The following is a 15304-nucleotide window of genomic DNA, read 5'->3' as shown; positions in this document are numbered from 1 at the left end:
ATTTATGTTATTCACCATATGTACACAAATTTTAAGTCCTCCCTCCCTTCCCTCTCACAGTTAATCAGTAGAATAATTGATTCAGCTATCTCCCTATTAATTTGTAATCTCTCTCTCTCTCTCTCTCTCTCTCTCTCTCTCTCTCTCTCTCTCTCTCATCGGTCTCGCGGGAGTTGTATCTCGCCTGTTGCTGTTATAATGTTTCTAATATATTACTCTGTCTCACATATCGTTTCTTGAGCAATATTAGTGGACGCCAGCCATTGCGACTACTGTGCATTATTTTTGGGAGACGGAGCGGAACTTTGTGTGTGTGTGTGTGTGTGTGTGTGTGTGTGTGTGTGTGTGTGTGTCCGCTAGGCTGATATTTCATATTGCTATGGTGTGCGCACGTGTGTGTGTGTGTGTGTTTCATGCGCTGACCTGCGTCACATCATATTGTTACAAGTGTGTGTGTGTGTGTGTGTTTCATGTGCTGGCCTGCGTCATATTATATTGTTACAAGTGTGTGTGTGTGTGTGTGTGTGTGTGTGTGTGTGTGTGTGCGTGTGTGTGTGAATATGAGTTAGGGAACATCCCAAAGGGCAAGACGCAGCCAATGGGGCGGTGAGGCAGGTGTAGAGGGCACAGGTGTGGTGGCGGTGGTGGTGGTGCGGCAGGCAGGCGGCAGCCACCCCAAGACAAGCACAAGGCACAAGGCACGGGTCTCTGCCTCAGTCTTCATATCAGGCCGCCGTGCGCACCGCTTATACGAATACTTGGATACACTCCCTTCATTCTTGCGTTTACGAGCTCTGGTCTTGGCTCCTCGCGGGCTGACTGGGCTTTGGTGTTGCAGGCGGGGGCGTGACTCGAGACGGTGACAGGGAAGGTAGACTCGTCCATCTGTTTATATCGCCATACTTACCCTCCGTACGAGACAGTGTGTGAACACTTTCTTGATAGAACGTGTCATTTCATATCGTTCTTTTTCATCCCAATTCATTCGCAGATCAGTGTCGCTCGAGATAATGAACTGAAGCTCTCATTCACGCATGCAGTATTGAGTAAAGTTAACTAAGGATATGGAAAGTACCGTCTACTGAAATTTAGTCCAAGATACCACTGTGAACAGAGTGTGGTGATGAATGAGCAACAAGCCTGCACCAGAGTCCCTCGCCGCCGCTCACCACCATACATGCTCCGACTGTCGAGTTCCTGGTCGGTGTTTATTCGAAATTCATCAAGTCCCGCTCTGGCCACGACGCACTCTTCCACCCTCACTAAACAGCCATGCTTAGCCACAGTACATCCGTCGGTCTAAAATCGAGCGGCATCAATTCTCATTTTGAACTGTAAAAAAGAAATCACTTGTAAAACGTTAACAAATTCCTCGAACTGCGGCATTTTCTGCCGCGGCCGACTCAAGGTCATAGTCTCCTCCCAAGCCACTGAGAGCCGCGCGTTGCCAGTCTCGTCCCCAGCCAGTATGACGCTTATAATGCAGATAAGACCAGACTATTGCATATGGGTTTGAAATTGTACTTTCTCGGATCACCGTTGGCCAGGCCAGTGACGGACTGTGATAGAAGGAGTGGCGTCCCCAGGATGGATGGCGACGGAAGTGTAAGAAAGAGAAAAAAAGCACACTCGCTGGCTAAACATTTCGGGGCATCGACTTTATGAGTGCGTTTGTAAAGCAACTAAGAAATCTGTAATAGTAGTCTTATGCTCCACTCAGGCCTCAGGTTTCAAATCTTCCTATTGTGAGCGGTGTCCGAGGTCAGGCTCAAGGATCTCCACGCTGTTCCCCTCACCCGGCGGCGGCAGGTTTCTTATCCTCATAATTGGAGCTGGAGGAGTGTGATTACTAGCTTGCGTGCTGACACCACCTGTTATTAAGAAAGAGAGGTACTGATCTCTAGTATGCCCAGGGCCCGGGTGTGGCGGGTGCGGGAGGTGGCCGTGACGCAAGCTGAGGCTGGCTGGCTGGGTGTCGCCGCCCACGGGTCTGTGTAATGGAACTTGAAGTAAAGTACCAAGATGTGTCTGCTGCTCTCGAGGTCACGGGCAACGTCATTGAACTCCCAACTGGTGACACATTGGGGCAACAGTGCCATTCACCCTCGCGTCCGGGAGCTGCATGGGAGGCGTGTGACCATGGCTTGTACCTCATTAACATAACGCATGTCCAGTCGAGAGTGAAGCAACGGGGCGGCGTCCGTGGCGCGGCCTGGGACGCGGACAGGTGTGAACCAGACACTTCCCGGGACCACAAAGATTTCGGTTCTGAGTGTGGCTTAAATCCAATGATTAAGATAATAATGAGATGGCTGCCTTCAAAATCTGACAGCCCAGCATCACACAGTCACCCACATTCTACCACATCACCACAGCCACCTCGCATAAAACCAAGAATGCAGCTCTGGCTCCCCCAGCTGCCATTACACGCCACGCCGCCCACCCCTCACACCCCCGCATATCACATAACGTCCACCACACCCACCACCCGCCAGTCAAACTTTCCCAAGCCACCCTTCACCGCCTCCACCCTTCCTTCCTTTACCCTCCACAGCATGCTCCGTCTCCATGCCCGTCAGTTAGAACCGTCACGCCCTACATGGCGCGCGCACACACACACACACACACACACATCCCTATAACCTCGTATACAAAACTTGGCAGACACTACATTTTATACTTTTTGCATGGGTCCTACGCTAAGCACTGCGCTTCATTAAATAATCATACACACCAACACTCACAAGAAGTACATTCCTGTGGTGGTGCTGGCGGTGGTAGTAGTAATAGTAGTAGTAGTAGTAGTAGTAGCAGCATCCATCTGTGTGTGTGTGTGTGTGTGTGTGTGTGTGTGTGTGTGTGTCACTCCGCCCTACTCCCACGCCTGGCTCTGAGTCCTGGTTTCATATTCCATCCCCAACAAAACCATCTTTTACCATGAAAATAGAAATAAACGATATACCTAGTTTTTCATACCATCAGATGCAGAAGCGGACGTACACACAAGCTTCCGGGTGAAATCGATTAGATGTAAATGAATTCGAGTGAGTTTAAGAGAGGAAAAAAAAAAGTAAAGGAGAATATAAGATTATCATTAGGTTTATTATGAATACGGCTGTTGAATTGCGTTTTTATATTATCATTGCGTGACACTACTGTGCTCTGTTTCGAGAGGGTTAGCAGGCAGCGTTGAAATGAGAGGTGTCAGAATAACGTGGTGTCTCTTTCCTGTTCTTTGTGCCCTTTTCTTTTCCCATCTTCAGGGCTTTTCATTCATTACTCTATCTCACTTCTCAGTCCTTTGGCTATAAGATCAGTATAGTGTGTGTGTGTGTGTGTGTGTGTGTGTGTGTGTGTGTGTGTGTGTGTGTGTGTGTGTGTGTGTGTGTGTGTGTGTGTGTGTGTGTGTTTTACTTATTTACTATCTTTTCATATTTGTTAAGGACAAAATATTATCACAGAATGTTGTATTAGTAATCAAAAATGCTGACTGGAAATTATTACATTATACAAACATCAGTATTACAAAACGCAAACCACTTATCAGTAAATTGACATTAATGCTTAGAAACCAAACAAAGTATCTAGTTATCAGTATGATAACTTCAGGTTACTACATGAAAGTGTCAGGAAGGAACGCAAGCGTAGAACAAACAGTAAGGGAAGTGTTGGCTCTCACGAAGATGTTTGTGATAAGCTACCATATCTAATCTAAAGTAGGAGATAAGGACAATAAAGGCGGAGGCTGTCTGTCCCTCGCTGAAGTGCTGGAGTTTACATAACCATGGGACCGCACTTCAAAGAAATCACAGCATAATAGGAATTTGAATACGGTTCCGGTACATTGTTGTCTTCTTTCAGGATACATTGAAAAAATAATTGTTGCAATTTTAAGAGAAAAGTCTGAATTTTCAAAATTAAAAATAGCTGTAAGAGAAAAAAATAAGCGAAAAATAAAGCAAAGTACAATTAGTAGAGTTTTTCAATCAACTCCACACATATTTATTATTTTTATTTATTTATTTTTTTCACTATAAGATGTAAATACGTTCATGACTTACAAAATTATCCCTATCTCCGTAACAAGACTTTTATCAACCAAACTTACGAAACAATTCACAGTACAACCTCATGCTGCACAGAACACGTGTCGGGTTGCTTTGCGGCACATCCCCTCTACTCTCACGTGTACACACACCGCCACGGTACTTGTACTAAGACAACCCGCCACTTCAGCCACACTACCACCATACCTCTGCTCCATTACATCATACCATAACTCCTTTCACTTGTCATAACGCTACAGCTTTATTACTCCATCCATACACCACATTGAACCCCATCATTGTGTACTCGTACTGCACCTCTGCAGCACAACTGTCTCACTATAAAACCCGCACTGCAACGCACCACACACCATTGCACTCCACATATCCATCGCACTGATACATTCTACCACACCACTCTCACCACCACGCAGACAAAGAACACCAGTTAAAGCCTTCCTGATGCAGGCTGTTGCAGGAGCCTAGTCTAAGTAAACTAGCCACCGCCGCCCCGCCGCTGAACAGAGGAACTGACTGTTTTGTGTGCCTCGTTTCATCTGTTTGTCTCTCTTAAAACGTTCCTTACTTTTCCTGTTAACATGAAAACTAGGAAATTGCGGTTCTCTCAAAGGGGAGGGATTTCACACAAAGCCGGAGTGATGGAGGAGGAGGTGCTCTGTTATTGACAAACTCTAGGGCTCGGGAACTGTCCCGTGACAACAATGGACACTGAGTTATTTATATCATATTGATAGGCACGGATGAATGGGGAAAGGGGAGGCAATGGGTGTACGTTGTGTTTGTGATGGTGAAAGGGAGGTACTGTGGGTGGGACTGAGGGATGACAGCAGTGTGTGGCCAGCACAGCTTTACTGGACGTGCTTCCATGCAGTGTCACCTTTGTCGCGGCGCGGACACCTCACTGCTGCAGCTTCAGTGTCAGGTATTTCACGGCACTTTTAAAACAGCACTCTCTTAAAGAGAAGGAATTGAATAAGAAAAGTTCTCACTTTGCAAATCCCCCACACTACACATTTTAATGGAGAAATAATACATTCACTAAAGCAATCTGAGTCTTTTCTGTTAATATTTATTTTGTTTATGCCTCACCGCCACGCGGTGCACGCCAATACACGACAGCTGGTGAAGTACCGCGACATGGATGAACAGGAAGCCTCTTTGACACAAGGCACACTTTAGGATGAACACAAAACACTGTCAGCCACAGCGCTTTCTTACCACAACGATTACATTTCTAATAGCAACAGATCTTTAGGCCCCAGCAAGACTATTCTACATCCATCTTAGTATTAACTAGCTACAGTACAAAGCAAGAGAAATGTGTAATTTAGGGATATCTGTGCTTATGGGCAGAATGTAAATGCTTGTTGGTTTGCTAATATGTTGTGTGCGCGCTGTGGACCAGTAAGCCTCGCAACCCTCTGAACCTGCATCTCGCTATTCAGTAAAGTAAGAAGAACGCATCACCTCGATTGCTGCATGTCATTTGCCAGAGTGTTGTCATTGGCATTCACCTCAAGACCTTTCCTGGGAGTGCCGGGGTAAGGTGAACTGGCTGCAGGCTTCGAGATTTAGGGATCAAATTATCAAGTAAACCTCTTTCCTTCCAATCACAATCTAGATAAGTGCTACGATATTCTGCTTCATACGTCTCTTTAGCGAATGAGCTGTTTAATAATGAGTTGATAACGATAATGTAGTGGTAAATAAAAAAAAATAAAAAAAAAACGCTAGCCATCTCAGCAGATCAAAAAATAAGACACTTCAGCTCAGTATATCTTCGTACAACACATGGACATAGCGGATAGTCATTTCCATTGTGGTCTCGAAGGTAAGACTGTGCAGGAGGCGTCTGGGTGAGGGATCGCCGCGCCGTCCTGTGTTTTCTGTGTTAGGTACAATATACAAGAAAAAGATGATGGTTCAGGCTGTGTGTGTGTGTGTGTGTGTGTGTGTGTCTGTGTGTGTGTGTGTGTGTGTGTGTGTGTGTGTGTGTGTGTGTGTGTGTGTGTGTGTGTGTGTGTGTGTGTGTGTGTGTGTGTGTTTTACAATCTTACTATATCCTCTTAGTGTTGATTCTTGTGGTAAATCAACAACAATCCATGACACAGTCTCTTCTTTTCCCTCTACACGTTTGTACATCATGATCATGTCACCTCGTTTTCGTCTCTCCTCTAGTTTTGGGGCTTCAGTTTTGTCAAGTCTTTCTTTATAGCTAAGATTGTGTGTGTGTGTGTGTGTGTGTGTGTGTGTGTGTGTGTGTGTGTGTGTGTGTGTGTGTGTGTGTGTGTGTGTGTGTGTGTGTGTGTGTGTGTGTGTGTGTGTGTGTGTAATGAAATAATCCATCAAAACCTCTCTAATATAATTATTTTCTTTGGTGACCATAACACTTCACCCATTATCTTACACGAACTAAGGTCCACAAAACTGTTCCTTCTATGGATTCTGATAGGGAAATATTTGCCGAAAACTTGTTGGTGTAGTCACAATGATATTGTATTGTGATGGTTATTTTTTATGCACGTTTATTCACAGCACCCGATATCCGGCTGTCCCTTGCATTACTTTGGAATATGCTAACTGGTAACAGAAGTCACCCATCATCAGGTAATCAACAGGAAGGTGCACCAAACAGGTTAGGCCGCACTCCCCGTACGCTCGCCCATATTAATGAACAGACCTTGGGGACTCTTCTTTCCACAGCTCCAGACTTGCCGCTCCTTATTCAGGGGTTCATTATAAACTCGTGTGTCTTTAGTGTCCAGTTTCTTTGAAATCTATGCAAGACTAACGCAGAGATTTCACTCTATGCGTTTTGAAACAGACGTTAATACAGTCAAAGTTGTGATTTTAAAACCAGATATTTTGGTAGTTACTCATTTCAAGAATGTGATGCAGTTAAGGCTTTAAAACAGTGTGAGGACATCATATTATCTAGAACGGAAGTGCACGACACCTTTCAACAAAGTACCGATGAAGGAGTCGTGTCTTCCTCTTCTGTTCTCTCGCATTATGTTGTTATAAACCATCTGAGACACAGAGGGTATGCTTCCTCGGGAAAGATGTTTTATAGTTGAAACCAGATATGAGTGACTTATCAAGAAGAGAAAAAGGCGACTTGACGTGATATGTGGCGGTGATGATGGTGATGGTAGTGATGGCGGTGATGGTGGTGATGGTGGTGATGGTAGCTGCGATAAGGCACGTCCCCGCTGGCCACGCATGACTGACTTCTGATCCTCCTCGAACGGTCCCACCCTTCCGCCAACACTCACTGGGACAGGTGTTGGGCGCCACCATGATTTGACAGATTCTGCTCAGCAAGCGGCAGCACGACGATGCGGCGGGACAAAAACACCGCGATGCTTGCTGTGGTGATCGCATCAGATCCTTCTGTACTGTCTATACTGAAACTGTAATACTACGATGTCGCATTTTCAGATGCATAGTCGAGCTTAGAAGCACACGCTACTATACATAAGTGAGTTGAAAACTTCAAAAATAAAAATAGATAAATAACTAAAAAAAAAAAGTGTGCCAGTAAATCCTACAACATGAGAAATGTTCACCCCTCTGAGCTGATTGGGTGGCGTCCCTTCACCTGGCCGCTCTCTGTACGGCACCGCGGAATTCATTAATTATATAAGAATAGCACAGGTGAGGAGGGTGCCTGGAAGGTCCCCCTCCATATATCTTGTACAGCAGCACGCCACGCAGCACAACAGCTCCGTCACAGTCACGCTCGTGCTGAGGCAATGAGTAAACTTTCCATCGGACCGAATATTGATTTGTGGGCCACATGTGACATGGCCGCTGGGACATGGCGAGGACACGGCTTCCCATTGCTAGACGCCTCGAGACGCCTTGAAGGAAATCTCTGCCTAGTAAGAGAACCATCAAGACCTTGCTATCACATCATCAGTATTGCCGCTGTTAGTTCTCTGCTTTTTTAGCATCCCGACTTTCAAGATGAGCATTCATTACAGGAAGCTAAAAGCCTGAGTAAAGCGACAGAGACTAAAAAGAAGAAAAAAAAATGTATAATAATAGGAAAGAAAAAAATCGAGTGTTTTTATGCATTTCCGCACTTGTTCAGAGGTCACTGGAAAGTCATACGAAGAAAGGAACTCAATACTATGAAAACTCGTTTCACTTTGCAAACACACACACACACACACACACACACACACACACACACACACACACACACACACACACACACACACACACAGAGTTAAGGATATACATAAATGCAAAATAAATATACAGGAAATAATCGAGCAAAATTTGTACAGGTTGAACAGCTAACCGGCGTGAGTGACGTGTGCCGGGTGACGCCATGTGAGAGAGGAGAGACGGGACAATGTTCTCAGAAGTATGAAATAAGCGTAAGATCCTATCAGTTTTAGTGTCCAAAGGCCGGTGATGTGAGTGTGATAAATGAGTCATGCTGATGAGGTACCTGCCGATACACAAGACCAAAGCAGCCGCAGACCAGTAGCAGTCAAAACAACAACTTGGTACCGGAGTCCTATGTCAAATCTCGAATCCCTTGGCCTTCTCTCGAAACGCAACGGTGAATTTGTGTGTGTGTGTGTGTGTGTGTGTGTGTGTGTGTGTGTGTGTGTTTTCTCTCTCTCTCTCTCTCTCTCTCTCTCTCTCTCTCTCTCTCTCTCTCTCTCTCTCTCTCTCTCTCTCGTTATATATGTATATAGATTAAGTTTGTCTGTAATGGCTTATATGTTGTAATAGATTAGCTTAAGGTGGTGAATGGCCCAGTCCACCATCTGCCGGCTGAGCTTTATTGTCCAATAGGTCCGTAAAAAAGCTGCGGCTCAACGGACCTGGGCCCATCACTCTATGTATATATTCACTGTCAACATTTGTGTAATATTAAGGCCAATAAAAAATTAAAAGCTAGTTTAGTCTCTCTCTCTCTCTCTCTCTCTCTCTCTCTCTCTCTCTCTCTCTCTCTCTCTCTCTCTCTCTCTCTCTCTCTCTCTCTCTGCACTTTCTCCTTCCGACAAATTTCTTCCTTGACCTATTTCCTTCTGGACACAGCCTTCCCTTCCTGCTTTATCTAACCATTAACCTAACCTAAACTAACCTAACTCACAAACAACAATGGGTTCAGCTAGTGTTTCGAAATTTTAACACAGGAAATATGTGAACGGAGTAAGACTATTTCTCAGTATTTCTTTTCTTTTCTTTTCTTTTCTTTTTTTGTATTACAGTCTCCTACACAGTTGTATAGACTATATAGAAAAGACAATCTCTCTCTCTCTCTCTCTCTCTCTCTCTCTCTCTCTCTCTCTCTCTCTCTCTCTCTCTCTCTAGTCTATCAATGCAAATATTTTGTCCTACTAATCAGAATGTCGAAAAAAAGAAAAAAAGAATGACAGCAGAAGTGAGAGGGCTAGAGGGGCATGAATTCAAGGGGACGGGATATGTCAAGGAGAAAAGCTGGTGCAAAATGAGCAGGGAGGAATATGGCCGCATCCTGAACATACAGTAAGTAGTATTAGGGGGAAAACAAGCGTGGGTGGCGAGGCAGTTGGTCTCTGGATAAGGTGTGTAAAGTAATTGCTGTTTCGTCATGAAAAAAAAAAAAAAATGAGAAACAAAGAAAGCTGATAGAAGGCATCATATCCCCCTTTATCATTTATCTTATTTTATTCTATTTTTTAATTTATTCTATTTCTATTTTGGGGAATATTATGGTGGTTTGTATCTCTCTCTCTCTCTCTCTCTCTCTCTCTCTCTCTCTCTCTCTCTCTCTCTCTCTCTCTCTCTCTCTCTCTCTCTCTCTCTCTCTCTCTCTCTCTCTCTCTCTCTCTTCACTTTAATAATCAAACTGTTATAAAAAGAAAAGACTTTGATAAATGTATCTTAAGAGTTACACTTCTAATATGTATAATGAATAACTTCAGTATGAATTAAAGTTAAAAAGGACAATATGCAAGCAAGTGGACAATTGATTAAGCCTGAAGCCACGCGTTGATGTCTGCGTGAAGTGATTTATGTACAGCACGAGACTGAGGCGAGGCGTGGCGCAGTGTGATAAGTCATTCCTTGGTGTTCAGTTATTGGTTACATGAAAATTTGAAGTTACTATTAAGAGCACATCGATGACTCGTATCATATGAAGATGGGCTTTATCGGAAGTGTGTGTGTGTGTGTGTGTGTGTGTGTGTGTGTGTGTGTGTGTGTGTGTGTGTGGTGGGTGTCACATAAATAAAGCAATACAAAACAATACGATACGATACAATAAAGTGGAGAGCAGACTCATCCCAGATACGAGAGAGGAGGGAACAAGCTAGAGTCTCTGTGCAAGTTGTGTTATATATAAAAGAAGAAATCCCCAGACATTTCTTCCCCTCATCCCCTTAAGTCCCAAACATTCCTCTAATTAATATGAAGATGGGCCACATCAGCAGTGTGTATGTGTGTGTGTGTGTGTGTGTGTGTGTGTGTGTGTGTTACAGAAACAATGTACGCAATATGAAGAAGACGGGCTTTATCGTGTGTGTGTGTGTGTGTGTGTGTGTGTGTGTGTGTGTGTGTGTGTGTGCGATGCGGGGCGGGTGTTGGTCATCCAATGAGCGGCATCGGTTTGCAGCCTCTCCACTCAAACAAACCAGTAAGAGGAAGGAAGCCAAGAGGCGGCCTGACCTTGGCGGCGGCGGCCAGGAGGGAGCGAGGCCTGCATGGTCGGGCTGCCGGTCACCTGGCACCCCGCGGGAGCTCTAAATAGCACCACCAACAAATAATATCCGCTGTGGCCAGGAGCGACGCCCTCTGCCCGTCCGTCACCTCGGGTCTATAATTACCTTTGCTTGTCATCAAGACCACTTTCGTGTTCCATGGGTGTTGGCTACTCCCTGAATTGTTTAACTGGTGACATATTAGTGGAGCAGGGAGAGTACATTGGCCCCCAGCACGCCACCGCCAGCCGCCACCATTGTTCATCGCCGCCAATACGGAAAGGACCACCCGTCATTGCCACTCTGCTTCCATGAAAAAATAAACGCGCGGTGCCTGCATGTGTGTCGTGCAACGGAGGGTACATGTCGGGCTGCTTGTGCACGTCGTATAAAGTCGTACAAGTCCCTACAGCCATTTTCTTCACTTGGCTGTATCACGTAATTTAGGGAAGCATTAGTAGAGGGCGAGGGACTTCGTCTTCAGCGATGGACGCAGCAGTTCAATGAGTGTGACGGAGTGGCTTGGTTTGGGTTCAGTATGTGAAGTGCTATGTCACAAATTTTCCTGTTTCTACAATAGTTACGGTTCCATGAATTATGTAAGAACTGTGCCGGCGCAACAATGATGTGACGATGTTGGTGTTGTGGCAGTGTTATTTGTGGTGCAGTACGGAATTGGTGTGATTAGCATGGCGCTGAGGTTTTGGCAAAACGATGACAGTGTTGTTTCTAGACTATAGAGTACTGGTGATGTGACAGTGTTGGTGGTGATATGGCAGTGTGTGTGGCATGTAGTGATAGGGGAGTGTGGTTGAAAGAATGTTATTCATGCCTAGGAAACATTCGTAGGCAGCAGCGCTGCATGAAGTATTTCGGAAGAAAATATATGAAATTGCAAGTGATTTCTTAGCAGTTCGGGGTTTTTTTGTAAAGCAGTTAGTGTTGTAAATGATAAGGATGTAATACAAAGTCAAAATGTACCTTTCTCCCGTGACACAGTTCAGTATCAGATCGTCTGTATAACATCAGCCGTATACGGCATGGTGAGCAGCTGACGCACTGCTGTATTAGATGTTACCGAGGTGTATTTCAGAGCTAGCTTACGAGAGAGAGAGAGAGAGAGAGAGAGAGAGAGAGAGAGAGAGAGAGAGAGAGAGAGAGAGAGAGAGAGAGATCACAAGGGTTTGGTGGAGAAACGAGAGAAGTATTACATAACTGTTCACACCACGCAATTGATGTATACCGATATCTTATGGGATGAGTGTAGCAGTACATAACATCATCAGATGTATTTCTATGGTTGTATTACACAGAAATGCTCATCTCTCTTTCCTTTCCCTCTCCACCACATACTCCAGGTTCCGAGGTAAGTCATCTTTGGCGCAAGTAAAGGTTGTTTCACACTACGTGGGAACAACAAGGCTTGTTGGAACCAGAAGACCCGATGTACATGTCTGTATTATTAAACAACCCATTCCTTTTAACAACCTTGTCGCACAGAAAATTGTAACTCGCAGGAATGATTGTTCTTTGCAGGTTGTGGGTGGAAAGGAAAATTATTAGTTCATAATCTGATATGTTTCCTACTGGCAAGGTAAGGTAAGGTAAGAATATCATCGCCTTAAAATATGACAAAATAAAGTGCGCTACAGTAAGCATGTGCCGTGTTGCTCATCACTGTCCTTAAACTTGAGCACTTGTTTCTATGTAGACCAGCTGGGGTTATCTGAGAGGGATAGACAGTGAATTCCAGACATCAGTGTTGCAAAGAAAGGAATCGCAACCTCCTCACGCAGGACTCGCATCGCACCGCTCTGAAGAGGAAACTCAACGAAATATCGGAATCTCCTTTCAACTGAATGCCAATGAGGATTATCATGACAGTGGTATCGCTGGTGATTGTGAGTGTGATGATGATGATGGTGGTGGTGATGATGATAATGATGAGAATAATAATAGTAATAATAATAATAATAATAATAATAATAATAATAATAATAATAATAATAATGATAAAAAACAATTGCTAATATTATTGCTACTATCACTATCATCAAAATAACAAGTATCATCTTCATTGTCATCATTATCACTATCATGCATGTTACACTTTCTCGCGTTATTACGGCATGAATCTGCATTACGAAAACAGCTGCGGTGTCCGAGTGGTTAAGGAGATGGACTCGAAATCCATTGGGCTCTGCCCGCACAGGTTCGAATCCTGTCCGCAGCGCATGCAAGTAGTGGTCTGCAACGTGAGGGCCTGCTGGCTTCTCGCAGCTTCCCTTATACTAATTCTTGCTTCTCTTTTTTTTTTTTTTTTTCTTCTTTTTTTTTTTTTGTGACAAGCCAAGCATACACACACGCACTCAAGGTCAATGTTGGGGTTTCGTTCCACTGCTACACACACACACACACACACACACACACACACACACACACACACACACACACACACACACACAACGCAGGGCTACCACCATAACTCACCACACATGGCATACTTCGTTCGAGCGTTTTTGTTTTAGTCTGTTTTTTTTTTGTTTTTTTTTTTTCACTTCCTAGACACGTTTTCCAGTTGGATGATGCGGTGTGGTTTACGTAGTCGCACTTCTTGTAAATGGATGTATGTACGCCCATACACACAGCCGAATGGATGAGCTATGTGTCTTGGATCCACCGTCTCCTTATGCACTGTGCTTCACTATCCTACGGTTCTTACCTTAAATCAGATATGTATAACTTTCCATAAATAGTGACGTAAGGTCAACAGGTCTGCTGCTGCTTGTTCATCTTTTGTGTTCCTTCACACGCATACTTGTTTTTTTTATTTGTATCACATATTCGTGCACAAAGGCTCTGGACATCATTCAGGTGATGGTTGAAATTTTCACTCTGTGCTGCGGCGGCGTGCCAGACGTTGACACGGGATGGGAAGAATAAATTGCTGAAATGAGCGAAGGAACTAGTGGGGAAACACATTCTTGGTGCCACGCGCTACTTCTGTAGAAAAAAATCTTTCAACCTCATTTTCTAATCTTGTTTCCAGTTTCTGTTACGCATTTTCCATTTTCTAATATTTGAGATACTACAGAGATAGTCACTAGTGGGTGAGAGACGAACGTCCACCATCTTCTCGTGATCTTATTAAATACGCATGCATTCACTTTCATGATATGAAAGTTCATGATTAAGGATCAGACACCCTAAATTTACACTGGTCAATGTGTTTAGCGTTTCTACATACATTTATACTTTTCCAAACAGAAGTACCGTAGTTCTTCATAAGTTAATTCTTTGTTCAAACTCCGGAACAGCGCTGGTCGCGTGTTGTGTTGGTATTACAGGCAAATAACTCGTGAAACTATGCACTGTGTACTGCTCGTACTTAGTTCTTTAAAAAATGTTCAGAGCTGTGACACTTTAATTGCCTACGTAATCCTGAGACTGGCGCCAACCTGAAGGACTACGCCAGGACATGGAAATCTCACCACACACTTCGCTAACCGCGCTTTTTTTTCTCTTCCTCCTCCTCCTCCTCCCTGTCAAATCTCTTCCACCTACATCATCTACTTATATTTTCCATTTCCTGATATGTATCAGTTTCCTTTCCTAGTATTCTAACAAAAAAGGTCCATCTTTTCTTTTTTCATGTTTCCGAATAATCGCTCTCGGGCCTCTCCGCCTTCGCTTCTCCTAACGCTGTTAATCCGTGTTCGTTTCTTCACCCCTAAACGGCCTGCTTTTCCCTTATACCACGCGGTCAATAAAACATAAGAGGAGACTCTCAAGAGAAAATTGGATCTATATATCACTTAATGACGGAAAACCAATTACGTGAGAGAATAATTGGCTCCTCCCACGGGGCCGCCGCTATTGGTCCAGCGTCTGTGGCCCGCCGAAGCTGATTGGTTGGCGGGCCGCTAGGGGCGGACGGGACGGACTGACCCTACTAATAATTATTAATAAGCTCGGAAAAAAAGTTAATAATAAATAAAAACTAATGGACACGACTACTAAGCAAAAGTTGTATCCTGTTGATAGTTCATTTATGTAAATCAGTTGCCAATGATTGAGGAAGTGTCGGCGGGGGGAGTGGGAAGAGGACGGCGAGGGGGTGAGGAGGGGGGGTGCCGCTAACCCTGACTCCGTGTTATGTTAGGCGTCATATAGAAGGTTTGGGATACATTACTTCACTAAACAGCAGTGCAAAATCATCACGACCAGCCAGTGTAACGATTTACTTATCAAACCTTCGACCAAGAACGAGTATTAACGCTAATGAATAAAAACGAAATATGAATATAAAAACCTTGTGGTAAATTCCCCATGGTAAAGTTATCAGTTATTGCGAAGTACATCAAACGACGAAATCTTTTATGAAAAATAGCCGGCGCATTCCTGGTTATTGACCGACAGCTGGGTCCCGCCCGTGGTTCGAGATGCTACCACCAGGTGTCGCCACGTGTCACTTCCCTCATCAAATTGACTTCGAAAGTGACGGTTTTCCCTTCCTTTTAATATTTTTGCAAC

The 15304-nt window shown here is 44.3% G+C and overlaps 1 non-coding gene across 1 annotated transcript; it reads left to right on the top strand.

Moving 5' to 3' along the window:
• The first annotated feature begins 12922 nt into the window (after positions 1-12922).
• Positions 12923-13004, top strand: Trnas-cga (transfer RNA serine (anticodon CGA)). The gene has a single exon. It is a non-coding gene; the product is annotated as a tRNA-Ser (tRNA).
• Positions 13005-15304: the final 2300 nt, after the last annotated feature.

Source organism: Scylla paramamosain, chromosome 2, assembly GCF_035594125.1.
Source record: "Scylla paramamosain isolate STU-SP2022 chromosome 2, ASM3559412v1, whole genome shotgun sequence".
Lineage (NCBI taxonomy): Eukaryota > Metazoa > Arthropoda > Malacostraca > Decapoda > Portunidae > Scylla > Scylla paramamosain.
This window is presented reverse-complemented; position numbering and strand designations above follow the sequence as displayed.